General features: G+C 40.3%; 1 protein-coding gene across 5 annotated transcripts in view; it reads left to right on the forward strand.

Moving 5' to 3' along the window:
- The window catches only part of Adgrg6 (adhesion G protein-coupled receptor G6), a 143,239-nt gene that overhangs the window by 115,187 nt on the left and 12,783 nt on the right, over positions 1-15,269 (forward strand). The gene's annotated exons all lie outside the window — the stretch shown is intronic.

The raw sequence follows: 15,269 nt of genomic DNA on the forward strand, positions 1-15,269 counted from the left end.
CACAGTACCTGAACAATTTCAGCTTTCTTATGTTTATAAACAGCTTCCTTTTGGATTTCGTCACGTTCTTAATATTTTGCACAAGTATAGGCACAGGATGGGAACCAAAAAGGTAATTTAAAAGGTCTGGAATGATAAATTAAGTGTCAGTTTGCTTTTTTTTTTTTTAATTAGTGATGTATCCCAAGCACCTGTGGCAGTGCCTGATAGATAGTAGGTGCTCAATGAACGTATGCTAATGCATGAATGAACACGGAGAAGGAAGGTATCTAGTTGAGCCCCCAATGGCAAGTTTAAAGGGCACCAACACTTTTTATCTTCTTTACATTGGGCTGAGTATTACTCTCAATGAACTTGTCCTATGTTGCTTTACAATGCGTCACCAGATAAGCATTTGGAAATATGTAGGGACAGAATCATTTCACATTTGAATCCTTGACTCCTCGGATTTCAAAATACATACCAACTCTTATTCAGAAACTTTGTGTCTTTTCATGAGATATGGCAGGTAGTTCATTTTTTTGCGGGGGAGGATGGCAGTATTGGGGGTTGAACCCAGGGCATAGTGCATGTCATTGCCAGGCAAGCATTCTACTACTGAGCTACTTCCCCAGCCCACAGTTAGTTCAATGTAACAAACATGTGCCAATGGCCTTCTCTATACAGAAACTCATGGCTTCCCTCTAGGAGTTTACAGTCAGATTTCTGATTCCACAATATTATGCCTCAGTATAGTCTATAATGCATTTAACTTATTTGGGGGAGGTGGTGGAGTACCGGGGATTGAACTCAGGAGCACTTAGCCACGAAGCCTTGCTGTTGCTAAGGCTGGCTTTGAACTCGCGATCCTCCTACCTCAGCCTCCTGAGCCGCTGGTGTGCACCACTGTGCCTGGCCATATATTTAATTTTTAAGATTAACTGTATACGAATTACTCTTAATTAAATGACATTCATTGAGATATCAGATATGCCTGTGTATTTGATAGAACTCTCCAGGTCAGAGCACGATGAGTTCAACACCTCAAAGAAATTGGATGGGTGCTCCCTATAGGTATATTCTGAGAAAATTCTAATTTACCTGTAGGACGGTACTGTTCACTGCTTGTCTTCCTAGGTCCATTACTAGCTCATAAACTGAAAAAAAAAATGTCAACAAGTAGGTTCTTGATGATTGTCAAATGGATTGCTGTGTGAAAGAAGGGACCAACTCTGGGCCTGTAAATCCAGCCCGAGACTCTTGTGGCATAAATATACATTAATCAGTTCAGCAAATTTTGTTCGAGTTCACTCTCCCATAACAGAAGACATATACAGGCTTGTTATCATTAGTAAATAGCATAATAAGCTCAAGGGCGTCTCCAAAAGCTGGAAACCAAGTATGTAGCAGATAAGTCCATCTCCACTGGGATCTCCTGCGAAGTGAGTATTCCTCTATTTAATCTCTGTAATATACGCCATGAAAGTGCCTACATAAATATTGACAGTGGTGTCCATTGACATTAAAAATTCCGTGGTTTTACGTTTCAGGATTGTACATGAAAGGCCCAGGGATGTGCCAGCCCCACCTTGGTTTTGCTTTTAGAATTTCCTGGCGATGTCAGCAACCTCCAGCAGCTGCACTTGTCTGTGCGGCTCTGTTTCCATTAGGGAGAACTGGGACGTTTTATTTTTCTCAGCATGGGTCTCCTGTCAGGAGGGAAAAATGTTGTAAACCATCATCAAGTCAGGGTTCTTCATAAATCACCGACTTTTAAGACTGATTTTAAATTATATAAATTCGGAACAGATTTCTGCACATCCAGTGATATTAAAAACACCTCCTAAAAGGGAAATTTAAATTAAAAGGCAGTGATACAGAGCACATGAGCCTACCAACAACTTCTTACCAGCCAGGCAGTACAAAAATGTCTTGGGATGCTATGGAAATTTACTTAATGGTTTTTATTAGTGAGTCATTCTTCCAGTTGAGGCTTTGTTGTCAGGAGTCTGTGCTTTATTGAAAGAAGCATGTAGGAGCTAGACAGTTGGGCTTTTGTTGGTAGTAGTGTTGTTTTGTGGTCCTGGGGATCAAACCCACTGAGCTACATCCCCAGCCCTTATACAGCTTAAAGAAACAACTGCTGGAGATGGAGGCTCATGCCTGAAATCTCAGCAACTCCACTCGGGAGGCTGATGCAGGAAGATCAGAGAATTAAGGCCAGCCTCAGCAACTTAGTAAGACCCTAAGCAATTTAGCAAGACTCTGTCTCAAAATAAAAAATAAAAAAGGTTGTGATTCTGTGGTAAACTACCTTTGGGTTCAATCCTAAGTGCGAATTAAAAAAAAAGAAAGAAAGAACAGAAGTAAGAAAAGAAATGATACTACTAAGTGACTGTAAGATTTAAGATGAACCCAGGTAGTACTTTGGCAAACTATGTCTATTGCCTTTCTGGCTGAGCCTTTTTATTTTATCCAACATTTTCCTTGGGACCTTTGCTCCATGGAGCTTCCCTTATTCTAGGGGACATGAGTGCTAATCAAGTGCATTGTATATAAAAAGCACCTTGTAGTGTTGCAAACATATGACAGAAGACATGAGCTCCAAACTGAAATCTGAAGGATCATTAGGAATTAACTAGAGGAAAACTAGGAGTGAAGTTGGGTAAAGAGTATTTCAGGCACAGGGTACTTCACAAGAGCAGTGGGATGTACTTGAAAGCTGTTGAGCATGTGACATGACATGATCAGTGGTGCATTTTGTAGAGCTGAAGCTGGATATAATGTGGGGATGGGGCGAGAATATTCCAGTAACATGTGCAAGGAGAGCAGATGGAGGCTCTTGCTGTGGTCCCCCATAAGGTGGCCCAATATTTTAGACTTTTGATGGGATAGGGAGCTGGAGAGATGTAAACAGTCAAGAGAAATTTAGAAAGTATGCTCCTACAAAAATACATAACATTGGTTTGGCTGTTAAAGTAAACTTATTTTTCTAGAATGATCAGGGAAAGGAGTGTATTTTTATTTTTATTTTTATTTATTTATTTATTTTGGTAATGGAGGTTAAACCCAGGGGTGCTCCACCACTGAGCTATATTCCCCAGCTCTTTTATATTTTTGTTTTTAGACAGGATCTCACTACATTGCTAAGGCTGGTTTCTAACTTGAGATCCTCCTGCCTCAGCCTCCTGAGTTGCTGGGATTATAGGTATGCACCACCTTGGCCTGCAGGGTTGTCTTGTTAATGTAATGTTATCGACAGTGGATGTCTAACATTGTAAGACTCCACAGTGGCTAAAAATTTAGAATGTGCCTCCAAATTCTGAAAACAAAGACTATACTAAACAAGTTTTAATCTCTGTCAGACACAGTGTATAGCTAAGCATCTAAAATTCATCAGGGTTCCTTATTGTGAGTGCTATGTGATACTGAGCATTGACAGAGGTGGCACCTTGGGGCTCCTTGTTAGAGATGAGTCCTCTGTGATACTGGAGCACATCTGTCAGGGGAATGGCTTTTGATAGGTTTCTTTGCATGTATACCTCTCCAAAAGTTTGTTCAAACATGTTTATACAACCATTTATCTTTCAGGATTCTTGTGTGCAGATACATGAGTGTGTGCAAACACACTTACATGTATAATTATATAAGCACTCACATAACTGTATAGTTTATTAAACTTACATGTTTTATTTTACTTTTTTTTAAGTTTCATACATATTTGTATCTTTATATATACTTACAGACAGCCACATAATAAAATTACCAAAAATCATGTGAAATAAATATCAGAAAATTACTATAATCTGTGTGGCCATAACTAAAATTTGACTTGAATAAACAAGTGAATTTACTAATTGAGTCAAAGCTGAAAACAAGTTTATTGTTTTCTATTTTTTCATGGTATATTATTTTGTTCTTTTTATGTTATCTATTTCACTTAATTAATTTGTGTAATAGTCATTATGTTGCTTTTTTCCTAAAAGTAAAAGATAAATACGTCTTCCCTTAACACAATGCAATTATATACCTACCTGACTTGCTATTTTGGATCTTTCCAGATTAAGACTGGTGGAACCTTGTGTTAAAATTTTTAATTTTTTCTAAAATATACAACTTCAGAAAATTGTAGACAAATAGTTATGCAAAAAGGACAAATATTTACATAAGTAGATGATATTTTTCATTAAATTAAACTTTAATAATTCATCTTAAATAAAAGGCAGTTCCCTGGTCACTAAGAAGATCTTGGCCAGCATCCTGTTGGCCATCTGTCTCTTGGCCATATCCAATGCACTTGCAGAATTGAGCTCTTGCCCTAACATGCAGCCTGTGCGACAGCTGCTTGTTATACAGGTGATGAACTCTTATCTCACACTGTACTTTGAATTCATCAACCGTGCAAAAGTATTTGACATCAGCAATTAGATTAGGCTTCTCCAGTTTATAGGGAAGTTTAACTTACCTGAGATGTTCATCAGAATGTCAAGTCTAGCTCCATATCAAGAGCTTGATCATCAATTTCCCTTTTCCAGAAATGGGAAATGATATTAATAGCTAAGGCACAACCAGAATATCTGAAAGCATAAAAAGATAAAACAGTTTTGCACGTAGACGCTGCTGTGGAGAACACAGGAATATTGTCAGTCTACACAGAGATAATGTTTGCCACTAATTATTTTGATGACCCAGAGTAACAAAAATAATGTGTATTTGTATAGTGCATGGGGTTTACCAAACACTTTCAGGTAACATCTGTGATTTTATTCCTTCTTGAAAATATGAAAAATGGGTGCCTAAGAAAAAAAATGTTGTTGCCATTTTATAAACAGGCTCAGATGAGTTAATGACTTTCCCAAGATCAATTTGAGTCTGATGGTGATATATTTTAACTATAACATATGAAAATGAAAATAACACATTATGAGGGGAGAGCATATAAGCAGACTCAAATTACTTACCTTACCTTCAGTTTTTTATTTCCAACTTTTAAGAAGTGTATATCTAATATCATTAAAAATTGCTAGTAAATATACATTTAATAAAAAATATAATTTAATATCTTATGCTTATTCAGCAAAGATATCATTTAGCAAAATGTTATTATAATCTTATTGGTAAACTAAGAAAGTTAAGTTATGAGGTAAAGTGCGGTAAATTTCACCTAAGTCTCCCCTGCGCTGGAGACTGAGGTCGGGAACCTCATGAAAGTTAAGCTGTTACATAATCACACAAAACATGGATCAAACTGGTGCCAAGGTAAAGAGATCATCCACCTTTCAACCCACCTAAAACCACATCATGTTGGCTAAAATATTACACATGCGAGGAAATAAATTAGTCATCTCTTAGCAGGGCACTTTGTGCCAAAGAGAAATAATTTGCTAAAGGGCACCTTAACTATATGAAAGGAAGACTTCAAGAGTTTTCAAAGACAGACATAAACCTTAGAGATGCAGAGCCCAGCAACCAGCTGGCTTTGTCTGATGACAACAGTATCCAGAGGTGTGGGTGCAGGTGCTGGGGAACTCAGGTCATCCAGACCATTTCTGTCAGTTACCTAGAACACAGGCCTCTTCTGCCCAAATACTTGCCTTGATTAACTTGACCCATTTTCCCATCAAAACTCCAGAACCACTCTGTTTTTATGGCCTGATTAGGACACCAGGGACTCATTATTACTTGCTCTGATTCCATCCCATATCCCTGGAACTGCTTATGTCTGCAGTCTTCCTAAATCTTCTAAGTCTTTATCTAAATCTTTCTAAATCTTCATCATCCAGATTAAGAAAAAGTCCACTTAGACTATTTGTCCAAATCTGTTGCTGATGATTCTGCCAAAAAATGTCAGTGGCTGTGAGTTGTTAAAGACTTAACTCAAGAGAAGACGATTTGGAATTGTTTGTCATTTTCCTTTCCACCTGGGTTGTTGTGAAGTGGCCTTTTTATAGCTATGAAAGAAAGACATATGTGCTGCCTTGAATTTTACTGTGTGATAATATCCAAGAGAACTGTTTCTGGCAACTTTTTAAAAACTTTTCATCGTCAGGCTAAAGACCTGAGAACATTGGACCAGAAAACCACATATAATTTCCTGAATTAAGTCAAGAGAATGAGTTCTATGAAGGAGCCAAACTTTTATCCAAATATCTTAAGTATATCTTTTTATTTCCTCTAAGATGCTCTACAGAGACCAAGATTAAGAACACACCCAGACAATCTACAGTGAATATGATTCCAATATTTAGAAATAGACTTTTTTTTTAAAACTTGAATGTGTTCTGAGGCTGATGACAGGATCATATGTAAAAAAAACAAAACAAAACAAAACAAAAACCCATGACTCCATGAGAAGTTTCAGAGTGTTCCTGTGTCCCTTTGAGACCTTCCTTCAGTGTGTGCGCTGGGCCAGCCCTGGCCTGCAGAACCCTTCTAGGAGACTCCTACAGGAAGCGATATTACATTCTTCCCTAACAATAAGCATAGGCAGGCCTAGGAACACCCTCCATCAGTTGAAAGTGTTTCTCATTTTCAGTGAGAAAGTCATGAAATTTACTGACGATTAAGACATTTTGATTCTTGTATTGTAATTCTTTTTTTTTTTTAAGTAAACATAAACCTCTGGTTAGTGAAAGATGGAGGGGTAGAGAAGGCAGGAATCTGTTCATTTAAAGCTGGTTACAATTTGTTTTTCTTTTTCTATATGGAATGCTTTCATATAAGAGAAATAAAGAACCAAGGCAGTTATCAGCTTGAAGAAACTACTGCTAAGGAACTCTGTCTTGGATCCATTTGAATAATAGTATTTCAGGCTAAAATTCACCAAAAAAGGACCATTGTGAGATATCTTGTGTGAGATAGGAAGGTTTCATGAAAGTAGCACAAGCCAATCAAGATGAAGTAGAAGCTTTTAACTCTAAATTTCACTTTAATTTTAGCTTCCAGCTTTTGTGGACCATGTCCTTGTCTGTGTGGTCAGTAAGATAAGTTTGCGTGATTCCTGGGTGGCCCAAAGATGTTCAAATGGGCAAAAATTGATAGAACAGAGACAAGAATGAAAAGTGAGATTCCCATGGAACTCTATTAGAGTTTCATGACTTTAGTTCTGCTTCAGACACCACAATCTATAAGGAGATGGGGAAACCTTAGGATTTAAGAGGGGATAGCCCTCCTTCGTCCATTCTCTCTTCTTGTCTGCCATTCCTCCCTGAAGAAAGGCATCCAGTTTGTCTGCCTATCAGCATATTTTCCATTGTTGATCTCTGAAGAGAGTAGAAGGAATTCTGTTATAATACTTATTGCCAGACTAACTTAAATCGATGTTGAAAGGGCTCACTGCTACAGATAGTAAGATAACCTGTTTGGTGAATTTTACTCTGATTTAAAATGGAAATGTAAAAACAGAGAAGATCGAAGATGGCGGCGAGGGGAGTGCATTGCCCCTGTGTGCTGCTTCACTGTGTGGGAGTATGACAAGTCAGGACGGCTAAAGGCTATCTTGTTAGGAATTTCCAGCAATAGTGGGGTGCTCCGGAACCTGGAGGAAGGATTTCCATCGCACGAGGATCGGCTACGGGGACTCAAATGCGAGAGGTTTGTCGCACGGAGGGTAACACTGCTTATTCAGCAAATCGCCCCGCGGCTAGAGTCTGCAGCGCGCGCTGGGAAACGAGGAGATAGCGATGCAGGGATACAGTGCTGCAGTTTCTGCCAGCCGTGCAAGCACCATACTCAGGGCTGAATTCTGGGTTCGAGACGGGGGAAGGAAGCGGTCCATCTCGGTTCTCCACACCGGTCAGACCACAGAGGAGGCCAGCGGACACCATGTTGGAAAGCTAACGTCACCATCCCTGTTTTCGACTGACCGCAGCTCATTCAGCCATAGAACAGGTAATTTCAGGCTTCCATTCGCCTGTGGCTTGCAGACAGATTGCTCGGGCTCAGTGCCTGGGTGCTTCTTAGTGCCTGCTCTTATCGGAGCGAGCACCGAGCGCGGGGCGGCCGAGTTCCAGCTCCCGGAACCGCCCTGGCCCAGGGCTAGGGAGCCTGCGGAGGCTGCTTCTTGGAGTCTGCTCTTATCAGAGCATACACCGAGCACAGAGCGGCCGAGTTACGGCTCCCGGAACTGCCCTGGCCCAGGGCTAGGAGCCCGCGGAAACTGCTTCTCGGTCCGGGTCCTGCTGAGGGCCGGTCAGGACTCACCCGTTGCTTTGGTTGCCCGGCAAGGGGAACGAAATGCTGCCATTCGCATAGGATACCAACATGGCAGAGATCTGATGTCATCAGAAAGCGGTGAAGGAGAGAACTTCATCAATACCAGTGGCGACAGAAACAGTTGGTCTCCTGGTAGGGGGGGTGAGGCACAGACACCCGAGTCTCTCTCGATTTGTCGTTGAGCCAGAGGGGAGGAGCCGGGCCACTGCCAGCGCCCTGAGCAGGCCCAGCGGCTCGCCGGCGTGGTGACCGCGTGACCCCAATTGGAGAGGGGGCGGAGCGGAGCCGCCACCCGTGCCCGCAAGGTGGGCAGACCCACCACCCAGTGGTACACGGGCGTGATAGGAAGGGCAGGGCAGAGCCGCCGCCCGCACTTGCAAGGTAAGCAGACCTGTGACAGACTGGCGGGTCAGGCCCAGCGGCCTGCCAGCGTGGTACACACGTCACCCTAACTGGAGTAGGGGCAGAGCAGATCCTTCGCCCACGCCCAGATCAGGCCCTTGCCCGCAGGGTGAGCAGACCTGTGACCAACCAGCAGATCAGGCACAGCGGTCGGCAGGCGTGGTAGGAGGGGCAGGGCAGAGCCGCCGCCTGCGCCTACAAGGTAGGCAGACCTGCGACAGACCAACAGATCAGGCCCAGGAGCTTGCCGGCGTGGTAACAGAGTCGCCGCCCGTGCCAGGAACAGGCCCAGTGACCTGCCGGCGGGGTAGTCACGACACCCCAATTGGAGTAGGGGCAGAGCAGAGCTACCACCCGTGCCCGAAAGGTGGGCAGATCTGCGACCGACCAGCGGGACAGGCCCAGTGGCCTGCCGGTACGACAGACACGTCACCCCATTTGGAGTAGGGGCAGAGTAGAGCTGCCGCCCGCGCCTGCAGGGTAGGCAAACCTGCAACCGACCGGCGGATCAGGCCCAGTGGCCTGCCGGCGTGGTACACTCGTCACCCCAATTGGAGTAGGGGCAGAACAGAGCCACCACCAGCGCCCAGAACAGGCCCAGTGACCTGCCGGCGTGGTAGTCACGACACCCCAATTGGAATAAGGAGAGAGCAGAGCCGCCGCCCGCGCCTGCAGGAAAGAAATGCAAGCAGTATGAAAAAACAAGGAAAGAAAGGACCACAAGCAGTGCAGGTCAACGCAACTTTAGAAGAGGTAACAGCTGCAGCAGATGGAATGTCAGATAAAGAATTCAGGATATACATGCTTCAGATGATCTGGAGTATCAAGGAAGACATTAGACAGCAAAATCAGACAATGAAAGATCACTTTGACAATGAATTACGCAAACAAATCCAGGAAGCAAAGGATCAACTTTACAGGGAGATATAGGTTATAAAAAACAAACAAACAGAAATCCTAGAAATGCAGGAAGCAATAAACCAACTTAAAAACTCAATTGAGAATACTACCAGCAGAGTAGAACACTTAGAAGATAGAACATCAGACAATGAAGACAAAGTATTTCAACTGGAAAAGAACATAGACAGCTCAGCAAGACTGTTAAGAAACCATGAGCAGAACATCCAAGAAATATGGGATAACATTAAGAAACCAAACTTAAGAGTCATTGGGATACAGGAAGGTACAGAGCTCCAAACCAAAGGAATGAGCAGTCTATTCAATGAAATAATACGAGAAAACTTCCCAGACTTGAAGAATGAGACAGAATCCCAAATCCTAGAAGCCTACAGGACGCCAAATGTGCAAAATCATAAGAGATCCACACCTAGACACATTATAATGAAGATGCCCAACATACAGAATAAGGAGAGAATTTTAAAAGCTACAATAGAAAGGAAGCAGATTACATTTAGGGGTAAGCCAATCAGGATAACAGCTGATCTTTCAACACAGACTCTGAAAGCTAGAAGATCCGGGAATAACATATTTCAAACACTGAAAGAAAATGGGTTCCAACCAAGAATTGTGTATCCAGCGAAATTAAGCTTCAGGATGGAAGATGAAATTAAAACCTTCCATGAAAAACAAAAGTTTAAAGAATTCGCAGCTAGAAAACCATCTCTTCAAAACATCCTCGACAAAGCATTACAGGAAGAGGAAATGGAAAATAACAATGAAAACCAACAGTGGGAGGTAGGACAGTAAAGGGGGGGGAATAATCAAAGAGGAAAACAAACCATGTTTAGTAACAGAAATAAACAAATATGGCTGGAAGAACAACCCATATCTCAATAATAACCCTAAATGTTAATGGCTTAAACTCACCAATTAAGAGACACAGGCTAGTAGAATGGATCACAAAACAAGACCCAACAATATGCTGCCTACAGGAGACGCATTTGATAGGAAAAGACATACATAGGCTGAAGGTGAAAGGTTGGGAAAAATCATATCACTCATATGGACTTCGGAAACAAGCAGGAGTGTCCATACTCATATCAAATAAAATAGATTTCAAGCCAAAGTTAATCAAAAGGGATAAAGAGGGACACTACATACTGCTTAAGGGAACCATACACCAACAAGACATAACAATCATAAATATTTATGCCCCAAACAATGGTGCAGCTATGTTCGTCAAACAAACTCTTCTCAAGTTCAAGAGTCTAATAGACCACCATACAATAATCATGGGAGACTTCAACACACCTCTCTCGCCACTGGACAGATCTTCCAAACAAAAGTTGAATAAGGAAACTATAGAACTCAATAACACAATTAATAACCTAGACTTAATTGACATATATAGAATATACCACCCAACATCAAGCAGTTATACTTTTTTCTCAGCAGCACATGGATCCTTCTCAAAAATAGATCATATATTATGTCACAGGGCAACTCTTAGACAATATAAAGGAGTAGAGATAATACCATGCATCTTATCTGATCATAATGGAATGAAACTGAAAATCAACGATAAAAGAAGGAAGGAAAAAGCATACATCACTTGGAGAATGAACAATAGGTTAATGAATGAACAATAGGTTAATGAATGATCAATGGGTTATAGAAGACATCAAGGAGGAAATTAAAAAATTCTTAGAGATAAATGAAAACACAGACACAACATATCGGAATCTATGGGACACATTGAAAGCAGTTCTAAGAGGAAAATTCATTGCTTGGAGTTCATTCCTTAAAAAAAGAAAAAACCAACAAATAAATGATCTCACACTTCATCTCAAAATCCTTGAAAAAGAAGAGCAAAACAACAGCAAAAGAAGTAGAAGGCAAGAAATAATTAAAATCAGAGCTGAAATTAATGAAATCAAAACAAAAGAAACAATTGAAAAAATTGACAAAACTAAAAGTTGGTTCTTTGAAAAAATAAACAAAATCGACAGACCCTTAGCCATGCTAGCGAAGAGAAGAAGAGAGAGAACTCAAATTACTAGCATACGGGATGAAAAAGGCAATATCACAACAGACACTTCAGAAATACAGAAGATAATCAAAAACTATTTTGAATCCTTATACTCCAATAAATTAGAAGATAGTGAAGGCATAGATAAATTTCTTAAGTCATATGATCTGCCCAGATTGAGTCAGGAGGATATAGACAACCTAAACAGACCAATATCAATTGAGGAAATAGAAGAAACCATCAAAAGACTACCAACTAAGAAAAGCCCAGGACCGGATGGGTATACAGCAGAGTTTTACAAAACCTTTAAAGAAGAACTAATACCAATACTTTTCAAGCTACTTCAGGAAATAGAAAAAGAGGGAGAACTTCCAAATTCATTCTATGAGGCCAGCATCACCCTGATACCTAAACCAGACAAAGACACTTCAAAGAAAGAAAACTACAGACCAATATCTCTAATGAACCTAGATGCAAAAATCCTCAATAAAATTCTGGCGAATCGGATACAAAAACATATCAAAAAAATTGTACACCATGATCAAGTAGGATTCATCCCTGGGATGCAAGGCTGGTTCAATATACGGAAATCAATAAATGTTATTCACCACATCAATAGACTTAAAAATAAGAACCATATGATCATCTCGATAGATGCGGAAAAAGCATTCGACAAAGTACAGCATCCCTTTATGTTCAAAACTCTAGAAAAACTAGGGATAACAGGAACATACCTCAATATTGTAAAGGCAATCTATGCTAAGCCTCAGGCTAGCATCATTCTGAATGGAGAAAAACTAAAGGCATTCCCTCTAAAATCTGGAACAAGACAGGGATGCCCTCTCTCTCCACTTCTCTTCAACATAGTTCTCGAAACACTGGCCAGAGCAATTAGACAGACGAAAGAAATTAAAGGCATAAAAATAGTAAAAGAAGAACTTAAATTATCACTATTTGCAGATGATATGATTCTATACCTAGCAGACCCAAAAGGCTCTACAAAGAAACTATTAGAGCTAATAAATGAATTCAGCAAAGTGGCAGGATTTAAAATCAACACGCATAAATCAAAGGCATTCCTGTATATCAGCGACAAATCCTCTGAAATGGAAATGAGGACAACCACTCCATTCACAATATCTTCAAAAAAAATAAAATACTTGGGAATCAACCTAACAAAAGAGGTGAAAGACTTATACAGTGAAAACTACAGAACCCTAAAGAGAGAAATAGAAGAAGATTTTAGAAGATGGAAAAATATACCCTGTTCATGGATAGGCAGAACCAACATCATCAAAATGGCGATATTACCAAAAGTTCTCTATAGGTTTAATGCAATGCCAATCAAAATCCCAACGGCATTTCTTGTAGAAATAGAGAAAGCAATCATGAAATTCATATGGAAAAATAAAAGACCCAGAATAGCAAAAACAATGCTAAGCAGGAAGTGTGAATCAGGCGGTATAGCGATACCAGACTTCAAACTATACTACAGAGCAATAGTAACAAAAACAGCATGGTACTGGTACCAAAACAGGCGGGTGGACCAATGGTACAGAATAGAGGACACAAAATCCAATCCACAAAACTACAACTATCTTATATTTGATAAAGGGGCTAAAAGCATGCAATGGAGGAAGGATAGCATCTTCAACAAATGGTGCTGGGAAAACTGGAAATCCATATGCAACAAAATGAAACTGAATCCCTTTCTCTCGCCATGCACAAAAGTTAATTCAAAATGGATCAAGGAGCTTGATATCAAATCAGAGACACGCCGTCTGATAGAAGAAAAAGTTGGCTACGATCTACATTGGGTGGGGTCGGGCTCCAAATTCCTCAATAGGACACCCATAGCACAAAAGTTAATAACTAGAATCAACAAATGGGACTTACTCAAACTAAAAAGTTTTTTTCTCAGCAAAAGAAACAATAAGAGAGGTAAATAGGGAGCCTACACCCTGGGAACAAATCTTTACTCCTCACACTTCAGATAGAGCCCTAATATCCAGAGTATACAAAGAACTCAAAAAATTAGACAATAAGAGAACAAACAACCCAATCAACAAATGGGCCAAGGACCTGAACAGACACTTCTCAGAGGAGGACATACAGTCAATCAACAAGTACATGAAAAAATGCTCACCATCTCTAGCAGTCAGAGAAATGCAAATCAAAACCACCCTAAGATACCATCTCACTCCAGTAAGATTGGCAGCCATTAGGAAGTCAAACAACAACAAGTGCTGGTGAGAATGTGGGGAAAACGGTACACTTGTACATTGCTGGTGGGATTGCAAATTGGTGCAGCCAATTTTGAAAGCAGTATGGAGATTTCTTGGAAAGCTGGGAATGGAGCCACCATTTGACCCAGCTATTCCCCTTCTCGGTCTATTCCCTAAAGACCTAAAAAGAGCATGCTACAGGGACACTGCTACATTGATGTTCATAGCAGCACAATTCACAATAGCAAGACTGTGGAACCAACCTAGATGCCCTTCAATAGACGAATGGATAAAAAAAATGTGGCATTTATACACAATGGAGTATTACTCTGCATTAAAAAATAACAAAACCATAGAATTTGCAGGGAAATGGATGGCATTAGAGCAGATTATGCTAAGTGAAGCTAGCCAATCCCTAAAAAACAAATGCCAAATATCTTCTTTGATATAAGGAGAGTAACTAAGAACAGAGTAGGGACGAAGAGCATGAGAAGAAGATTAACATTTAACAGGGATGAGAGGTGGGAGGGAAAGGGAGAGAGAAGGGAAATTGCTTGGAAATGGAAGGAGACCCTCAGGATTATACAGTGGAGGGGTAGAGAGAGAGGAGGGGAGGGGAGGGGAGAGGTGGGGACGGGGGATGGTGGAAGATGGGAAAGGCAGCGGAGCACAACAGACACTAGTATGGCAATATGTAAATCAATGGATGTGTAACTGATGTGATTCTGCAATCTGTGTATGGGGTGAAGGTGGGAGTTCATAACCCACTTGAATCAAAGTGTGGAATATGATATGTCAAGAAATTTGTAATGTTTTGAACAACCAACAATAAAAAATTAAAAAAAAAATAAATAAATAAAATGGAAATGTATCTCAAGGCTAAAGAATTCGCCCTATTTATATAATAAATGTAGTACCTTAGGATTTTAAATGTATTCATTTCTAAGAATTCTAACTTCTCATGCTTGTTACCCAATTTTATCCATAGCATCACAATTCCTAGTGAAATATGGAGCTTTTATGCGAACTCTCTCTGTTACATAATCTTAGAGGAGCTGTTTCAGATTTTTAATCTAATTTACATACCATTATCTCTGAAACGTTTTGGTGCCTGTATATTTACAAGCAATTGTGGTTGCTTAAAAATATTCAATGTCATCTCATATTATGTAATTGTGATTTAGAGCGGCATTACATAACCTAAAAAAATGTTTTGTTAAGTCAGTTTATTTTACTTTTAACCTCATAATTTCTGACTGGGGTTAGCATTTGAATCTCAGAGTAATTCATGCTTTAGCTCCCAGCAAGGCTAGAAAGGCAATTCTGTGATGTAGGTTTCTTCCAGTGTCCTCAAAACACCAGACACAAACAACCTCAGAAGTTTTTTTCCTCCCATATATATGAGCTGGATAATGCAAATCAAAACTACATTGAGAGTTCATCTCACTCTAGTCAGAATGGTAATTATCACGAATATATGTAACAATAAATGCTGGCCAGGATGGGGGGCAAAGGTACAC

The sequence above is a fragment of the Marmota monax genome, unplaced genomic scaffold, assembly GCF_021218885.2.
Source record: "Marmota monax isolate L192 unplaced genomic scaffold, Marmota_monax_Labrador192_F-V1.1 WCK01_AAM20220418_F8-fsc00030, whole genome shotgun sequence".
NCBI lineage: Eukaryota > Metazoa > Chordata > Mammalia > Rodentia > Sciuridae > Marmota > Marmota monax.